General features: G+C 39.0%; 1 protein-coding gene and 1 pseudogene across 5 annotated transcripts in view; one reads left to right on the top strand and one right to left on the bottom strand.

Annotated features, from left to right (window-relative positions):
* RABGAP1L (RAB GTPase activating protein 1 like) overlaps positions 1 to 19,273 on the top strand; it is a 762,700-nt gene that overhangs the window by 385,361 nt on the left and 358,066 nt on the right. The window lies entirely within an intron of this gene.
* On the bottom strand, positions 6,340 to 7,520 carry LOC112828780 (MYG1 exonuclease-like; annotated as a pseudogene).

The following is a 19,273-nucleotide window of genomic DNA, read 5'->3' on the forward strand; positions in this document are numbered from 1 at the left end:
CATTCTGTTCCCCCAAGCCCTGGACCTTGGCTCCATACATGCCCACACCTTGAATGCTGATGCCATTGCCACAGCAAATGCATCCACACCTTTGTCCGAGGACCTGCAGTGGTTCTACTTGCCCCTGAACTTCATGGCTGCTCTCTCTGTACCTGTACCCCAGACATGTGTGTCCCCACTGGCACAAGTGCCCCAGATCCTACTGCTTCCATATGTGTACCTGCATGCCAAACTCAAGGCCAAGGAAGATCTTTTGGCCATTATTTACCCCTATGGGGGAAAAGGAGAAGAAGAAGACTCCAGAAGCCTTTACCAATGAGGAGATACACAACATTGATTGCTGAGGACTCTATAGTCTTTTCTGATGGTGACCTCATTAAACAGAGCTTCATGGAGACTACACTGCTGCTCTCTCCCAGAGCCCAAATCTACTGCTATATCCTCATGGAGCCAGCGCCACCATACCCCCACCCAGCCAGTGTCATCATACTCATCTGTAGGTGAAGGTCTTTCCCCAGTGAAGCCAATCCATAAAGTCTGGAGATGACTGGCCCTCAAATGTGCAGATGTCAGTGCAGGGCTACAAGAAACATGAAAAATCCAAGAAAAATTATACCACCAAGGGAACACAGTAATTTTCTAGTAATTAATGCCAACGAAATGGAGACCTATGAATTGAGGGACTGTGAATTCAAAATAATTGTTTTAAGGAATCTCAGTGAACTACAAGAGAACACAGGTAGACAACTCAATGAAACTAGGAAAACAATACATGGCCAAAATGAGAGATGCAACAAAGAAAAATCATAAAAAGAGCCAACAGAAATTTTGGAACTGAAGAATACAGTGAATGAAATAGTAAAATGCAATAAAGAACTTCAACAGTAGACTCCCAAACTTGAAATCAGGTCATTTGAAATTACCTAGGCAGAAGAGAAAAAGAAAAAAGAAAGAAAAGGAGTGAAAAAAGCCTATGGGATTCTTGAGAGACCATCAAAAAGAACTAATACATGTATTATGGGGGTCCCAGAAGGGGAAAAGATTATAAAAGCAACAGAAATGTCCTGAAAGAAATAATGCCTAAAAACTTTACCAAATCTGGAGAGAGAAATGGAAGTCCAGATTCATGAAACTCAAAAGTCCCGAAATAGTATCATCCCAGAGATTTCACTGAGACACATTATAATCAAATTGTCAAAAGTCAAGGAGAAAGGGAGAATTTTGAAGGCTGCAAGAGAAAAGCAACTCATTACATATAAGGGAATTTCTATAAAACTGTCAATGGATTTCTCAGCATGAAGCTTGCAGGCCAGGAGAGAGTGGGATGATATATTCAAAGTATTGAAAGGAAAAAACTACCAACCAAGAATAGTATACCTGGCAAAATTATTCTTTAAAAATGAAGGGGACAGGGGCACCTGGGTGGCTCAGTTGGTTAAGCAGCTGCCTTCTGCTCGGGTCATGGTCCTGGGGTCGTGGGATCAAGCCCCATGTAGGGCTCCTTGCTCAGTGGAGAGCCTGCTTCTCCCCTGCCTGCCATTCCCCCTGCTTGTGCTTGCTCTCTGTCTCTCTCTTTCTCTGTGTCTGGTTCTCTCTGTGTCAAATAAATAAATAAAATCTTAAAAAAAAAAAAAACGAAGGGGACATAAAGTCTTTCCTTAACAAACAAAAACTTGACAGGGTTTGTCATCACTAGAGCTGCCCTACAAGAGATGCCTGATACTTAACTCTCGATGAAATAAGTGTAGGAGAATCTTACTGCAACACAATAAAGTCCATATATGAGAAGCCCACATCTAAGATCTGGTATAAGGTAAGGATGCCCACTCTTGCCACTGTTTTTCAACATAGTACTAGAAGTCCCAGACTGAGAAAAGGAAATAAAAGCCATCCAAGCTGGAAAGAAAGAAGTAGAATTATTTATGTTTACAGATGACATGATCTTATATGGAGAAAATACTAAGACTCAACCAAAAAACTGTTAGAACTGATCAACAAATTCAGTAAGGTTGCAGAATACAAAATCAATATATAAAAATTAATCATGTTTCTATACACAACAAACTCTCTGAAAAAGAACTTAAGTAATCCCATTCACAGTAGTAACAAAAAAGAAAATAAATATGTAGGAATGAACTTAACCAAAGAGATGAAAGACTTGTACACTGAAAATTATAAATGTTGATGAAGGAAATTAAAGGAGAAACAGACACATGGGAAAACATCCCAATTCACGGATTGGAAGGATTAATCTTGTTAAAATGTCCATATTACCTAAAGCTATCTACAGATTCATTGCAATTCTTATCATAATTCAAATGGCATACCTTGTAGTAATAGGGAAAAAATTCTAAAAATCAAATGGATTCATAAAAGACCCTGAACAGTCAAGGCAATCTGAAAAAAGAACAAAGCTGGAGGCATCACATTTCCTCATTTCAAAATATATTACAAATATACAGTAATCAAAACAGTATAGTACTAGCATAAAATCAGACATATAGGTCAATGGAATATCTGGAAATAAATCTACACATTCATGGTCAACCAGTTTTTGACAGTGGTGCCAACAACACAGAATGGGAAAAGGATAGTCTCTTCAGTAAATGGTGTTGGGAAAACTGGATATATTCACATACAGAAGAATGAAATTGGATCCTTATATTACACCATACACAAAAACCAATTCACAATGTATTAAAGACTTTTAAATGTAAGACCTGAAACCATATATCTCCTAGAAGAAAACATAGGGTGGGGGGGTGAAGCTCTTTACAATTGGTCTGGGCAATGGTTTTTTGGGTATGACATCAAAAGCACAGGCACAAAAGCAAAATAGACAAATGAGATTGCATCAAACTAAGAAGCTTCTATCTAGCAAAGGAAACAATCAACAAAAAGGCAATCAGTGGAATGGGAGAAAATATTTGCAAACCATATATTTCATAAAGGGTTAATATCCAAAATATAGAACTCATACAACTGAACAGGAAACAATCAAACAAAAAACAACCTGATCAAAAATGAGCAAAGGCCCTCAATAGACCTTTTTTCCAAAGAAGACATCAAATGGCCAACAGATTTTTGAAAGATGTGCAACTTCACTTATAATCAGGGAAATGCAAATCAAAATCACAGTAAGATATCACTTTACACCTGTTAGAATGGCTATTATCAGAAAGACAAAAGACAGCAAGTGATGATAACATTGTGACAAAGGGAACATTTTAGTGGTATTGTAAATTGTTACAGTTATTATGGAAAACAGTATGGAGGTTCCTTAGTAAAAATAAAACTACCATATGATCCAGCAGTCTCTTTTTTGGGTATATAACCAAAGGAAATGAAATCAGCATCTTGAGAGATTGCTTCACTACAATGTTTATTTCATCATTATTTAAACAGTGAAGATATGGAAACAACCCAAGTTTCCATCCACAGATGAATGGATAAGGAAAATGTGATTTTATGTATATGGAATATAATTCAGCCTTTAAAAAGAACAAAATCCTGCCATTTGTAACAACATAGATGAACCTGGAGAATATCATGCTAAGTGAAATAAGCCAGATGCAGAAAGACAAACATGGTATGTTCTCCCTTAGATTTGGAATCTAGAATAGTCTACATCATAGAAGCAGAGAGTAGAATGGTATTTACCAGGAGCTGGGGAAAGGGGGAAATGGATGGGATAGTGTTGGTTGAGAGGACAAAGTTTCAGTTTTGCAAGTTGAATAAATACTATCAATCTAATGTACTGTAAGTGACTGTAATTAACAATATTGTATACTTGGAACTTGCTAGGATAGAGGGTAGATCTTGTTATCATCACAAAAAAAGAAAATGTGCTAACTGAAGAGATGGATATGTTAACTTGCTTGAATGTGGTGATTATCTCACAATGTATATGTGGGTCAAATAATCAAATTGTATACCTTAAATATATACAATTCTTAATTGTCCAAGTATACTTCAGTGATAAAAAAAACAGAAGTAATGAATACGAAAAGCTAATTTCTTGAAAAACAAACAGTAATATTAGTAAATCTCTGAAAAGGCAGAAAAAAAAGTTGAAAAGATATAAATCATCAGTATCAGGAATGAAATAGGGGATATCAGTACAGAGCCTGTAGACATTAGAAAGATAACAAGGGAATACTGTAAACAACTTTATACCCATTAATGGATAATTTAGAAGAAATGAATCAATTTCTTACACAAACTGCCAGAACTCAACCAAGATGAAATAATCTGAATAGCCCATTAAGCATTGAAGAAATTGTAGTTGTAATTTTAAAACTCTTGAAAAACAAATCTCTAGTTCCAGTATTTCACTGGAGAATTCTACCAAACATGTAAAGAAGAGTTAACACCATTTTTTTGTAAAAAGTCTCTTCCAGAAGATTGGGTGGAACATTTCCTGACTCATTTAATGAAGCTAGTATTACTGTGATAGCAAAAACAAAGAGAGGACGGAAAAACAAGACTGTAGACCATTATTTCTCACTTACTTAGATGCAGAAATCCTCGATAGGAATCACAGAACCACAAATAATTACAATTAGCGTTCCTTCTCTTAGAGATTAATAATCAAAATCTGTCACTTTACTGAAAGTGTTAATTTAGTGCTCTTTTAGTTACTTCTAGTATAGCCTCAAAAATGATTTATAGTCAAATTCAGCAGGTTTTTGTAATTTCATTTTGTTCCTTTCATTTGGATCACCATTGTTTTTCAAATATAAGCTAGTTACCTTTGCAAATTGGACCAAAATCTTTGGTATTATTATGTTTAAAAATTGAGCCATCACTCGTTTGCCTTTTCTGAAAAAGCCTATGTACCTTTTCCTTAATTTTGTGGTTTTTTTTTTCAGGATATTGAACCTGCTTAATCTAAAGTTCTCCCTTTGTTTTAAGATTTACTTATTTATTTGAGAAAGAGAGAGTGTGAGTGTGGGGGGGCAGGAGGGGTGGGCAGAGGGAGAGGGAGAGAGAGAGAATCCCAAGGAGACTCCCCACTGAGTGTAGAGCAGATGCAGGCTGATCCCAGGACCCCAAGATCATGAGCTGAGCCAAAACCAAGAGTCAGATGCCTAACTGACTGAGCCACCCAGGTGCCCCAAATTCTCCTCCCCCATTTAAAGGAGGTATCTCTAAGTGTTTCTTGCATTGTATTCATGATTAGGTTAAACTTTCCTGTAATGGTAATGGTAAAAGTAATGGTAATCAGCTGTATCCCCTTGGCATTTGCAAGTGAGCTCCATGAAATTTTGTGACGGCAGATTTTCAAAAAGCAGTACTTTTACTTCCAAAGTAAAATATGGCATAATATGTATCACAGGATGAAGTGTTTGGTTTGATTTATACACTGTAATTCCCTTCTTTGAAAAGACATCTTGTTTGAAATAATTTCTTTCAGTTTTAGGCAAAGTTACAGTCCTAGAAGTTAAAAATGATCATTTTTCCTCTAAAGTGAGGATTCTCTGAAAATATGTTCATGGTGGTTGGGGGGGGTCACATATTCACATATCTTACCACATCTTATCTTTTTTTAAATTTTATTTTATTATGTTAATCACCATACATTACATCATTCGTTTTTGTTGTAGTGTTCCATGATTCATTGTTTGTGTCTTATCTTTTTTAAAGGAAGAAAATAAAAGTCCTTTTTAAATTTAGTTGGTGACAGCTCTTTGCCTTTTGGTGCTTAATAACACTTGAGATAATAAATAGTGATAGTTACATAACCTTTTTCATGTCGTTGTATTTTTGCTTACACTTGGAGTTTCTAAGGCCAGCATGCAGGGAATTGTTTATTGCTTCTTAATTAGGTTTCCAGCAGTTAGAATAAGCAAGAGGGTGCTTGGCTTATGGCATTGCATTATGTCCTGATAGGCTTCCCTTGGTCATGATTAAAGAATATAGAGAAAATAGCAAGCATTCTTTCATAATTATACTTTTTCTATAAATGAGAGCTCTGTTTATAGTTAAGCATTGTAAGTAATTATATACACATTAAATAAATGAAATACATATTTAGAGCCTTTTAAAAAGGATTATAAGTATGCCAAAGTACAAATTATCTTTCATACTGAATTTTAACTGTTTCCCATCACTGCTTAACCTACCCTAGAGTAATGTCAACATTCTTTAAGCCTTAAAACAGTTATACTATAGATAGGATATCCTTCAATAGCTTTATGGCAAAAGTCCTTGCAGGAATTTCCCTTACTCGTGTAAATACCAAGTATTTATTGAGCTCCTATAATATATGTAAAACATTGTAAGCATGTTAAGGGATTCATACAACAAACATTTGTTGAGCATCTTTTGTTTATTTATTTATTTTTTAATGCGATAGATGACATTTTTTTGGACTAGGGAATTTGTGGGAGGTTTAGGTACCGGGCGCTGGGCCAGGGTGGCACGGGCCATGCTCAAGGCATCCTCTCTGGTGTGGTGCCCACCAGTGAAGCTGCTGGTGTGGACAAAGATGCATCCAGGAATCCCACTGACCTGGTCCAGGGCCTCATCCCAAAGACTCGGCCTGGCTCTGGCAGGGGCAGCCGGCTCTGGAATGAATGGGGCTCCTTGGGCACACACTTTACCCGCCACTGTCTGGCCTGGTCAGTGTAGATAACAAAGGTGATGGTCCCCGGTGTGGATAGCCCAGATTCCAGGTGATAGAGGGGCTCCTTCCAGGGGCATCCACCTTTCGCCAGTTCTCTTATCTCCCCACTTGGGTCCACCTGGAATCGCTGGACCAGGGCCTCTTCCACCAAGCCCTGGCCTGGCAGCCAGCTATGCTGGTAGAAGTCTAGTCTCTGCAGGAACTCCTCTCGGACTAGGTCCATTGCACGCTTGAACCCGGCCTTGATGTCTTGGTTGGGCTGGTTCCAGGCAGGATTCAGTCAGGCAACCCGGTCACTCAGTGTGGTAGTCAGCACGTATCTAGGCTCTCCCTCTTCCCGCTGGGAGATCCCATTCTCCACCGCGTCCACCTCCTCCACAAAGTTCTCGTACATCTTGTCATAGGTGGTGCCCACCATGCTGTCCTCTTCGCTGGTGCCCAGCAACCGGGCCAGCAGCTTGTGCCGGAAGTGCAGATAGATGAGTCCTGCACTGCCCAGCTTGGTCCGCCACGGCTTCCCAGGAGACAGGGAGCTCATGGTCTCTGTGAAAGATCTCTGGTGATGGTCATATCGATGTCTCTAAGGGTCGTACTCGCCACCCACATCTACCACAATGTCACAGGAAGCCAGTTTTTCAGGGTCCCGGGTCCGCACAATCTCTGCATCCCGGTACTTCGGCAGGAGGCGCAGCAATGCGCACGCCAGGGCCTCATCACAGTGGAAAGTGCGGTTGTGCGTCCCGATTCAGGGTGGCGCCATGAGGCTGCCGCAGGGTCGCTTGGACGGTGGGATGGACTCCCGGCTGGACTCCCGGCTGAGCACACGGGGCCGGAGCCGCGAGCCTGGCGGCGGCCGCAGCACCAGTAGACCGCGTGGGAAGCAGCGGCCCATGCAGCCTGCCCGGTGGGGAGGTGGGTCGTCTGTTGAGCATCTTTTATGTGCCAAAAAGAAAAAAAGATAGGTTCCTTTTCCTTAACATTTGGTGTGATTAGTGATGTGATTAGGTAGATGTAGTAGTTATATAGGAAAACAACTAATCCATGCCAATAAATTATCAGTTGACTCTCAGGGGGGAAATTTTAAGGAGGGGGAAATTTTTACTTTAGGTCTGCAGTAGATAAATAGCATCAAAGGTGATGGACTCTATGTAGGTTAAGATGACTTTGATAAGGGAAGGGCTTAGAGGCTGCATCATAGTAGAGGAACAAGAGCAGAATTACAGGAATGGGTAAGAATATGATGGATACTGAAGGAGTGTGTTTCTTTAGGCTGAGACAAAACATCATAGCCTTTCCAGAAGGCACCAAGGTGGCTGACATGAGGCTCCATGTTAGACCTTTTGTATGAAAAAGGAGGTCACAACACAACTGTGGAAGATTAAATAGTTTTTAGACATGTTAGAGCCTCAGAGAGTGGCAGAAATGAACTGTCCTTATTTGGTGAAAACTCTGAGGGGAGAGGAGAGTGTTTTCCTTATTATCTCTTTTCCCTTTAGGAGATGATGAGGAAGTGGCTGCAAGACTGCAGCCAGTTCTGTTATCTCCCCACTTGAATTGGGAAGAGTTAAAATGAGGGACCAAGCTAGAGTGCTTTCTTGTTCTAAAGAAGAGGGCTGAAGTAGTAGCCCTAGGACTGCCTGCTCTCTGATCCTAAGTTGTTGGTGGTCTGTTGGCTTTCCATGGTCTCATCATCTTTTTTTTTTTTTAATTTTATTTATTTTAGAGAGAGAGAGCATGTGCATGTGAGTGCTCATGCACAAACCGGGGTGGGGGGGAGGGCAAAGAGAGAGTGGGAGAGAATCCCAAGCAGACTCCATGCTCAGCACAGAGCTGGTCTTGGGGCTTGGTATCACAACCCTGAGCTCGTGACCTGAGCTGAAACCAAGAGTTGCAACCTTAAGTGACTGAGCCACCCCGGCAACCCTCCATGGTCTCATCATCTTAAATCAGTCAGAAAGCAGCCAGTCCTCATGGCAGAGCAATCCTCCTTTTCCAATATGTATCCTAAAGGATATGATACCCTAGCCCTTAAAGAATGGAGTCATATTTCTGTAGGGATTTAGAGAGTTGTCTCATCCTAACAGAACTCCTTATGGTGTTATGTAGCTTAACTGCCAGGGTAAGTTAAAATTTCCACTGAATCAAATATATATATAGCTTAATAAATTTGCCTCTTTACCTCATTTAACCTTGTCTCACTTTCAAGGTTTGCTAAATTTCCCTAGAGTTATAAAGATGCTGCCTATGACATTTTATCATTCTATTGACCTCCACAATTGATTTGGCTGATCTTTCTAAACAAAGGAGGAGTATTATTGTTAAAAGGTAGAAGTATCTGGACTCTACTGCAAGTAAGTTCTCAAGTTATATTTGGAGACGCTACTCTTAATTTTTGTCTTCTTTTTTAACCATCCTGTCTCTTAAACCAGTGTGCGGCTGCTTGCCCTTAATTTCCTAAGTGTTACTTTTTATTTGTCATTCCTGGTATCGAAAAGTTACTGGCACCATGGTGTTGAGAGGTGAACTCCTGTAGATATTGTATGAGGCTATAATGAAGCTGGGTGAGAAAACAAAATAAAGGGAAGGTGAATTTATGGACTTTTAACTCAGGCAGCTGTTTTCTTTAAGTTTTATTTCTCAATCATTATGAGTCTCAAACTCTAGACAAATGTAGGTGTTTTTCCCTCAGAGAATATGATAGTATGAGTCTGAAGACAGCAACCTAGCTCTTGTTGACAGAGAAAGGACTAAACTCATCCATAAATGAATCACGTCATCCCTTTCAAGCTATGCTTCTGTTACTCAATTACTTAAGTATTTACTGAAATTTAAAAATCAAGTGTTGGGGCTCCTGGGTGGCTCAGTCGGTTAGGCGGCTGCCTTGGGCTCAGGTCATGACCCCAGGGTCCTGGGATCGAGCCCCGCATCAGGCTCCCTGCTCTGCAGGAAGCCTGCTTCTCCCTCTCCCACTCCCCCTGCTTGTGTTCCCTCTCTCGCTGTGTCTCTGTCAAATAAATAAAATCTTTAAAAAAAAAAATCAAGTGTTTTATTATGTTTTATACTCTAAAAGTTTTAATTACTATTTATTATTTTTTGTTTCTTAAATTATTTAAATGTGTTTTTGAAAGAAGTACTGTACTTTCTATTGTTCATTATTATCATGAATACGAGTCTTAGAGCTTTAATCTGTTTCAAAGTAATAAAAAATTCAACTTAAATGTTTCAGCTAGACCTTAAAAAAAAAACAGAGACTGACCCTAAATACATACACACACACACACACAACATATACCTCATTAAAAAAAAAAAAAAGATTGCCAGAAATTACAAAATTCACATTATTTAATACTGAGTGTAGGAGATAGAGACTTGAAGTCACTGCATTGTCAAGGGGCTTATCCACACCTTTGATGGTTCAAGATAGAGTATCTCTAAATAAACTTCTGTGCTGAAGACCAAACTGTCCTGGACTGATAACACTTCAAGAATATACTTAAAACATTTTCTGAATTGAAATATTCTTAGTTTAGATGTCTCTACTTTAAAGATGGCAGAACTCAGTTTTCTTGTACTCTTGAGTGAAATTGAAGGTAAAATTAGAGAATTGGATGGAAGAATTGATTTCATTTGAGCCACTCTATATCGTATCTTTCCTAACCGGTCAGTTTTTCTCATTCTGGTTCTGGTGAAATCGTTTGATGAGAATTAGAGTTGCTTGAGCCAAAAGCGTGACCTGGGAACTCACATGGGCCCTTGATTCTGCCACGTGGCCCTGGCCCCGTGAGAGCCATGAGAACAGTGCTGCCCCCGTCTCTGAAAGGTTTCCCTTTGACGGAAGCTGTACTTTAGGATCGGCAGTCATTGTCACCATTTGGGTCTCAGCAGGAGGAGTACCCCGAGCTTTGGGGGGCTTTTGGCTTCCGTGTTCCCCGGTTCTGCAGACTGGAGTGAAAGTACAGACTGCCTCCGTCAGAAATGTGCCCTAGGATGGTGTTCACAGTAGTCCCGTGTGTTCGCTTCCAGCTTCAGTCGTTTTAGAGCTATATACCTGAGGGGGCCCTGCCCAATGAGTTGAGAAAGGAATTTAAGAACTGTGAGTAGAAAAGAATATAGTGACTGATAGGGGACTCTATAAATGAGTAAGCAGAGACTATGGAGAAAAATCTACTTTCTAAGTTATGTGTTCATTATTATTCTCTCCTAGAATATTTTTTCTTTTATTCATTTGAGAGAGAGAGAGAGCAAGTGAGAGCATGAGCTGGGGGCCGGGGGAGAGGGGGAGGTGGCAGGGAGGGTCAGACAGAGCGGGAGAAGCAGACACCCCACTGAGCAGGGAGCCCAATGCTGAGCTCGATCCCAGGACCCTGAGATCATGACCTGCATCAAAGTCGGACACTCAACCAACTGAGCTACCCATGCGCCCCTCTCCGAGGATATTTCTGAAAACTGTTTTAATATTTCCAAATTTCCTTTCTACCTACCAGGATTGAATCTTAAAGCAACTCAGCAAGACCTAAAATATGGAATTCAATGTTTTTTTAGTTTCATATTCTGACAATACAATTCTAAAAGTATCTTTTCAAGCTTAACTATTATAAATTTGTCTCAAAAACCTTTTAAATATGGGGGTGGGGGGTGAACACAGGTTTTGAAACATTAAGACCTGGGTATGAGTTTTAGCTCTCATATAGGTGAACAGATTTACATTATTTAACTTCTCTGAATATTGCTTTTCTTCTGTAGGAAATGAGATAAATTGTGCCTACCTTTAATTCTTTATAGGATTATTTCAGGACCAAATAGAAAAGCTGTTTTAAGAGGGATATGTAAAAAGGACACCTACATAAATTGGCATCCTTAAAATCAAGGGTCTTCAGCCTCAGCACTCCTGACATGGGCCGGCTCAGTCTTTGTTGTAGGGATCATCCTGTGCATTGCAGGATGTTTATTTAGCAATGTCCCAGACCTCTACCTACTAGAAGCCAGTTAACACTTTCCTAGTTGTGACAACCCAAAATGTCTCCAGACATTGTCCTCGAGAGGGCAAAATTGCCCCTGGTTGAGAACTGCTTTAAACCAAATAAATTATTTAAAGCAACTTACTTCTAGCAATGCAGTTAGTCTAATTTCACCATATTAGAGCTCTTGTTAATATGTATATTGTTTTTGTTTAGAGCAGGGGTGAGCAAACTAAGCCCTCAGGCCAAAACTTGGGCTGTTACTTGTTTTGTAATAAAGTTGGAAATTTATCATTTATGTATTGTCTATGACTGCTTTTTTGCTACAAAGGCAGAAATGAGTAGTTCTTACAGAGATGTTTGGGCCACAGCCTAAAATGTTTACTATCTGGCTTTTCACCAAAAAAGTTTGTCCACCCATGTTTTTAGAGTATTTTATCATGTGTTGGACTGTGAATGCTGAGACTTAAAATTGGTTTTATGTGAAGGTTTTGGTGAAAAAATATTTCATTTTGTATGAGTATGTAAAATAGGTATAAAATTAAATTTAATAATTATTACATATATTTGTGCTGGCTGCTTTATGGACATATGGTATAGCACATTAACTAAAATCGAAACTTTAAACCGTACTGCTCTGGTTCAAACCCTGGCTCTGCCCTTCTGGGCTCTAGGACAAGTCACTTAACTTCTCTGTGCCTCAGTTTCCCTCATCCATAAAATGAGGATAATATTAAAACCTATGAGGACTGAAGTAACATGCAAAGCATGTAGTACAGTGCTTGGCATCCAATAATAAGCTTAATAGGTACTACTGTGATAACCAGAGGGTTCCAGAAATCAGCTCAGTTTATATTTGGCCTTTACAGTTCTTTACTAGCAGTACAGTTTAACGATATGAATGTGTAATAGTTGTTTTCATAATAAAATGTGGGCATATAATTGCACTTAATTTATTTCTTCCTCTAATACCAGCATCCTTGGTGGCAGAGAATATACCTGTTCTGGTCTGATCTGTGCAGTTGGGCAGAAATGGATAAATAGGTATAAAGTTGTCAGATTGGTGTCTAGCCAGGGAACTTACTCAATTCCAGCCAGAGATTAGTTTTAAGTTAAAAAAAAAAAAAAAGTCACCGCAAGACTTGCCACTAGAAAATAAATTACCTCTAAAAAAAAAATTATGGATTTCAAAATGTTTATCACTTTCAGTGCCTTCCCTGAGATTGTTAGTCCAGCTCACAAACCTCCTGGCTTCTTAGAAATGCATATTTTAATACAATTTTCTATTTATGGGGTATCTTTTTTCCCTGAAGCAAAAATAATGATTACAGATTATCTTTTTAATCCTCTTGTATAATATTGAACAGTTACAGTTTCATTAGTTTCTAGATACAAAGCTAAAAGCAGAAAGTAAGTACCAAGATGATATTTTTATTCTTAATTTTTTTTCTTGGATACACTGATTATGTTGGGCTGCCACACATGATCAATCAGCTATCAACTAATTATTGATTTCTCTAAATCTGAAACATGATGCTAAGAAATACAGAATTTGAGAGGAAATACAAGGCATGGATCTTGCCCTCAAAGGGTTTACTCACTGTAAAGAAGACCACGGTTCTTTTATAGATGCTTACATAGCAACATAAAATCACACAATAGTCTAAAAGTATTCCAAGAGATGCCACATGAGTTTTCATAATAGGTATCAAGTGAGTTGTATAGACAGTGAGTATTTTATATTCAGTGAAGAGACTGTTCATAATTCACCATGTGTATTTGTCCTGAGTTCTACAAGCATTATGGCCTTTTAAGTATCAGGCCCTGTACTAAAAGTTGGAGACCTAAATATTAGGTAGTATGTTCCCTCTGGACCTTATAATTTGGTGCAAGAGAATTTTTTTTTTTTGGCCTGGGAATATATTCATATGGTGTTTTTTTAAAAAGTCTTAATCTAAAATAATCCTTTTTCTTTTCCACCTAAATAATTTGCCAGGCAGAACACTTACCAGCATTCCCTTTTTGAAAATACACTCTTCCTCTCCCTCTTTCCCTCCCTCCCTCTATCCCTCTTTCTCTCTCTCTCTCTCTCTCTCTCTCTCTCTCTCACACACACACACACACACACACACACAGTTCCCCTTTTTGAAAACAGATTTTCATTCTTAAGATAATGTGCACATAGGCACTAATCATTACATTACCTTAGTAAAGAAGGCAGAGATGAGAATGATTTGCTTTTCATTACTTGAGATCACATGGCCCGCAAGAGCGTCCCAGGATATGTAGAATCCAACCGTCCTAAACCCTGGCCTGTCAACTCCTGCCGCTGTCATACGCTTTCTTCTTGGCAGCAGGAGCAGCAAACATTTATTCATTATTTAGGGTGAGTCAGCTACCCTGCTGGGTACTTTGCATATATTGTTTTGTTTAATCCTCACAGAAATCTGCAAGAAAGCTACCATTATTATCATCATTTCGTAGGTGAGCATGCTGAACCATAGACAAGTAAGTTCTCAGAGTTACACATTTGGGAAAGTAGCGTGTAGGTAGAAAGCCAACCATGTTAGAATTTAACTTTCTTAGCCACTCTCCAATTCTTCCTTCTTTAGCCCTTACTGCTTGACTGTTTCTTGGGGCAGGGAAGATGGATGTGATTCAAAATACCCTCAAAGGGGAAAGATTGTTTTTCATTGATCCAACAAAAAAATTTTTTGAGTACTTATCGATGACAGTGCACAGGGAATCGCTTCCTTGAGGCCTTTGCAGTCTGACTGGGGAGACAGATAAAGCATAGGTGGTTTATAGTGTAAGTGCTCAGGTAAACCATTGTAGAGGTTGTTATGAGAGCACAGAGGAGTTGTGCTCTGACTCCTCCCCATCTTGGGGAGTCAAGATAGGCTTTTTGGAGAGATTGTATCTGAATAGTGAGTGGGTTTTTGTGTGGAACTAAAAAGTGATTGTAGGATTGCCATGATGTCTAGTGCTTTCTTGGTCCTGCAGAAGAGCTTTAGCATAATAACAGTTTTTCACTAGTAGCAGTATTGGTCTCTGTCTCTGGAATTCTTTAGGAGTTAACATGGCCATCTTTCTGGGATTCATCCACTGGGGAGGAGGGTGGACAGACCAGAGTGAGCTCATGGGTCCATACCAAGACCGCAATTCTGGGATTCATCATAGTTGCTTCAAATCTTATCTCCGCTAAGAAGTGTTCCGAAAGCTGTTTACAAATGCTGGTCCAGGGAGCCTCCTCCTGAGCCTCCTCCTCACACTCTTTGTTTTCATGGCTCTGTGTTCCTGTGGTTGCCCTGCTGGGCCTCTCTCTTTCCCAGCAGGAACTTCTGCCAGCCAGAGACTCTGTTGGACTTCAGCTACCTCAGATGCCTTGGAAACTGTTTGCTGGGTTAGAAGTATCAACTTCAGAGAAGTAAAATATATAAAATTATCTGGGGCGGGGGATACCTCTTATTTAATATGTTTAGAACTTTCTAGCTCCAGTAGGAGTTAAAATTGTTTTAAAAATGGCAAGCCTGAAATAAGGTAGAGCTGCCTGAACACATGCCAGGTATTAACCACCTTCTACTTCCCACAAAACAATGCATCTTTCTCTAGAAGTTATTATAAGGTCACATTATTCATCCTCCTGAGCACTGCAGTCATCTTCCCATGGAATATCAAATATTTGCCTTGACTTTAGTTCACTGATTCTCTTTGAAAGGATAGAAAGCATGTGTTATAGGGTGCATAGGCAGTGTGCTTTGAAGAGAGAGGGTGGATTAGTGGTTTCATAGATTAGTGGGGGATTTATTAGAAGGAGAAGGATTTGCTGGGTAGCATGAGGTGTTTGAGGCCATATTCAGGCAAATGGAACATGAGAGAGCTGTGGCTGGAATCAGTTTTTTTCTCACCTAGCAGGTATCTGCCACTGTTGAGACACAGGGAATGAAATATGGTTTTCCCGAGACTCTTCCTACTTTCACTCTCCTTAATGATTGTATCCAGCTATGTGTGGACATACTCCATCACCTGCTCCCCAGAAAGGGGTTTTGCTTCCTTAGATTTTAATTATCACTAACCAGGTTGCAGGATTCTCTTTCTACTTGGTTTCCAGCTAATTGCCTTCACTTTTTTAATTTTTGGACTAGTTACTTTCTTTCCTTCCTCTTTTCACCCCTGTAGCTTCTCTTGGTTTCCACTTTCCTTCTGTTACCCTTTGAATTCCTTTGCATATGTTAGTATTAAGCTGATTGTCACAAGATTTATAAGGTATTCATTGTCTTGACTTGATGCAGTTTGGAATTTTCCTAGGACTTCTGAAGTTTAATTTCTAATACCAAACAAAACCATGCCGCAGTATAGCTTAAGCACCAGTCACAAGCCAAAGAAATTCTACCTTAGCCTCATTTCCTCATGTCCCGGTCATGTTACACTGGAAACATGGGCACAGATTGCTTGGTAAGGCAAGAAAGGTGCTACGTTCGGGGAAAAAAGGTAGGAGTGATGTTTCAGGAAGCTGATCAGATCCATTCACTTCATGAAAAATGAGGTAAAGGCTTGGCTGCTTTTGAGTGGGATTCTCTTCCTTATATATCCAAGATGGAATTTTTGGTTGTTTAGTAAAGATATAAAATCGTAAGTTGTTATTCAGACAGGTAAGTATTGGCCTTATCATATAGCATTACATTAAAAATTCCTCATTCCTGATTCTTAAGTCACTTTAGGATTCATTCCAAGAAATACAAAGGTATCTTAGTAATATTTCAGTTATTAAGTATTCAGTTAGTGAATACATTAGCTCTTATTGCATCTTTTCTTTCTGGTGTCAAGCTTTTAGTAATGTCATTGTTGTTTATGGTTTCTACCTCTAACGGAAGCCAAGCAGAGAGCAAGAAGAGAAATTCCATTTTGCTGCTTGTCAGTAACCAGAAAGGGAGGAGTTGAGCATGAGTGATGAGAGATGGGGAAGAGTCTGGCTGGTGAGCAGGTTGAGTCCCACCTAAAAAAGGTTTTAGAACCTCATCATCAGAAGTGGTTAGAGTCACTTTCTTAAAGGACAGGTACCACTTTTGTTTATTTCTCAATCATGGTCACTGCTAGTTGATAATTGGTTACCTCTTCTGAATTAGGGTCTTTAGGGGCGCCTGGGTGGCTCAGTTGTTAAGCGTCTGCCTTTGGCTCAGGTCATGATCCCAGGTACCTGGGATCAAGCCCTGCATTGGGCTCCCTGCTCAGCGGGAAACCTGCTTCTCCCTCTCCCACTCCCCCTGCTTGTGTTCCCTCTCTTTCTGTGTCTCTCTCTGTCAAATAAATAAATAAAATCTTAAAAAAAAAATTATGAATTAGGGTCTTTAAACATTCCCGGTTTAATTTGGAGGACCTTGTTGAATGCTGTAGGGAGGGAGGGGGGTATGTGGAGAAGGAGAGCTACAGGTGGTAATCAGTATTCACCTTACTGTGCTTTAATCCCTTGTAGTATGAGTATCAGGTTGATGTCTTATGGTGTTTTTCAAGATTGCATGATCGAGTAACTTATCAAATAATAAGCAGAGAACCTACTTCCTGGTTTACAGAGTTGTCAGATTTACAGAGTCATCCAAACAGCATCACTTCTCTTTGTACCTTATATTCTCCACTTACAAAATGAAAATTATAGCATTGTCCTTGAATCCTGCTGAAATAATTGTAAAGATTACTTATATATTTGTGTGCTTGTGAGGCTTTGAATATAAATTTTATTGAGCATCTTATATGTGTGCATGTGTGTGAAACTTTTTTCTTAAAGGTACTATTGATCATGTTGGGAAAGCAAGACATGGTTATGGATTGATTGCTTTGGTGTTTCATAGACAGGGTAGTTTTCATTTACTGTCTGCCAACCATGTAGAAAATTTCCTGCTATCTCCTGGTCCCAGAAAGGATTCATCAACCTTCAATAGAGTCTATGAAGTATAATTGTAATGTAATATGCTGGGTTTTTTTTATTGTGGTAAAATATAATATTTATAATTTAAGCATTCATAAGTATACAGTGCAGTGTCATTAAATGCATTCACAGTCTTGGGTAACACTCACCACTATCTGTACCCAAAACTTTTTCTTCATCCCAAACAGAAACTCTGTATTTGTGAAACCATAATTTTCCCTTTCCCCTTCCCCTTAACCCCTAGGAACCACTAGTCTATTTTCTGTCTCTACGAATTTGTTTATTGTAGGTACCACATATAAGTGGAATTGTACAATATTTGTCATTCTGTGTTTGGCTCATTTCACTAAGCATAATGTTTTCAAGGTCCATCATGTTGTAGCATATATCAAAAAGTCATTACTTTTTATAGCCAAATATTATCCCATTGTATGAATACCTCATATTTCATTTATCCATTTATCTTGTGCCTTATACTTTAATATATGAAAAGGTTAAATTATAATATAAGGTATATGTGATTTAATATCTAAGTAAGGGATACAGGAAGAATATATTTTGTTAGAGAGGAGATAAAGAGTGCCTGGGTTGGAACCCTGGTTCCAACATTTATTACCTATGCGAGCTCAGGCAAGTTGCTTAGTCTCTCAGGCCTTATTTACCTCATTATAAAATGGCAGTAATTATGGTCTAACTCACAGGGTTGTTGTGAGGATTAAGTAAGTTAGTATATGTATGGTTCTTAGAACCATGTAGTATTATAAGAGTATAATACAGGTTCTACTTTGCTGTTTATCACTATTATTATTATAATGTAATTACTGTAATGTAATTATTATTCCATTATAGTTGATGAACATCCCATAGAAGAGATCAGAAATGTGCTGGACCGTAGTGAAACTTTTCAGGATGTGATTAGAAAAAGAATTCTAAGGTGACTCAGGTGTGTAGAGAGAACACAGATGCCATGTTTGTGCAGAAGATAGGTGCCACACAGTGGTTAAACGAACAGCTTTGGAACCCAACAGACCTCTGTTCAGATCACAGCCCTGCAATATACTTACTGTGACTTTGGGTATAACCTTTCTAAGTTTTAGTCATAATTTATAATATGGGGATAATAATGGTGTTAACCTCACAGGATTATGAGGATTAAAAGAGAGAGTTTATGTAAAGCACTGAGCATGTTCTGTGGCAAAGAAAAAAAAATTAAAAAGGGATAGCCTCTATTAATTTAGTACTTTTGATCTCCATCATTTTTGTCACTGTTATTAGTATGATCTAATTGGATCGTAGTGGAAGATACTGTTGGAAAGGTATTGAGGTAAAGAGGGAGGAGTTTGCCCTTGAATTTAGGTAATGGGATGTCACTAAAGTTTTCTCTGAGAGAATGAGAGTATGTTTGTGAGTTGTGTGTGTGTGTGATGTGTGTGTGTCGTGTTGGCAAGAGCATTAGAAAGGGGGGGCTTGCTGAAAGCAGTGATTGAGATCACTCTGTTCATACTGTGTAACTTGGGGGTTGGAGAGAAAAATAGATAAACCAGAGGGAACAAAACAGTTTGTATAATTTTTAACAATTGAAATCAGTAAGCAAAAGAAAATATTTGAAGACAAATAATTACTTCCCTTGTTGGGTATTCATTATGTGTCAGACCCTATGCCAGCCCCTCTGTATTGATTACTATCGTTTCATGTTCCCAGTAACTTTCTGATGGGAGACTCTATCATTGTTTCCATTTCCCCAATGAGAAGTCAGCGGCATAA

This window comes from Callorhinus ursinus, unplaced genomic scaffold (assembly GCF_003265705.2).
Source record: "Callorhinus ursinus isolate GAN/ISIS: 27379988/994484 unplaced genomic scaffold, GSC_fseal_2.0 scaffold13, whole genome shotgun sequence".
NCBI classification, from domain to species: Eukaryota; Metazoa; Chordata; class Mammalia; order Carnivora; family Otariidae; genus Callorhinus; species Callorhinus ursinus.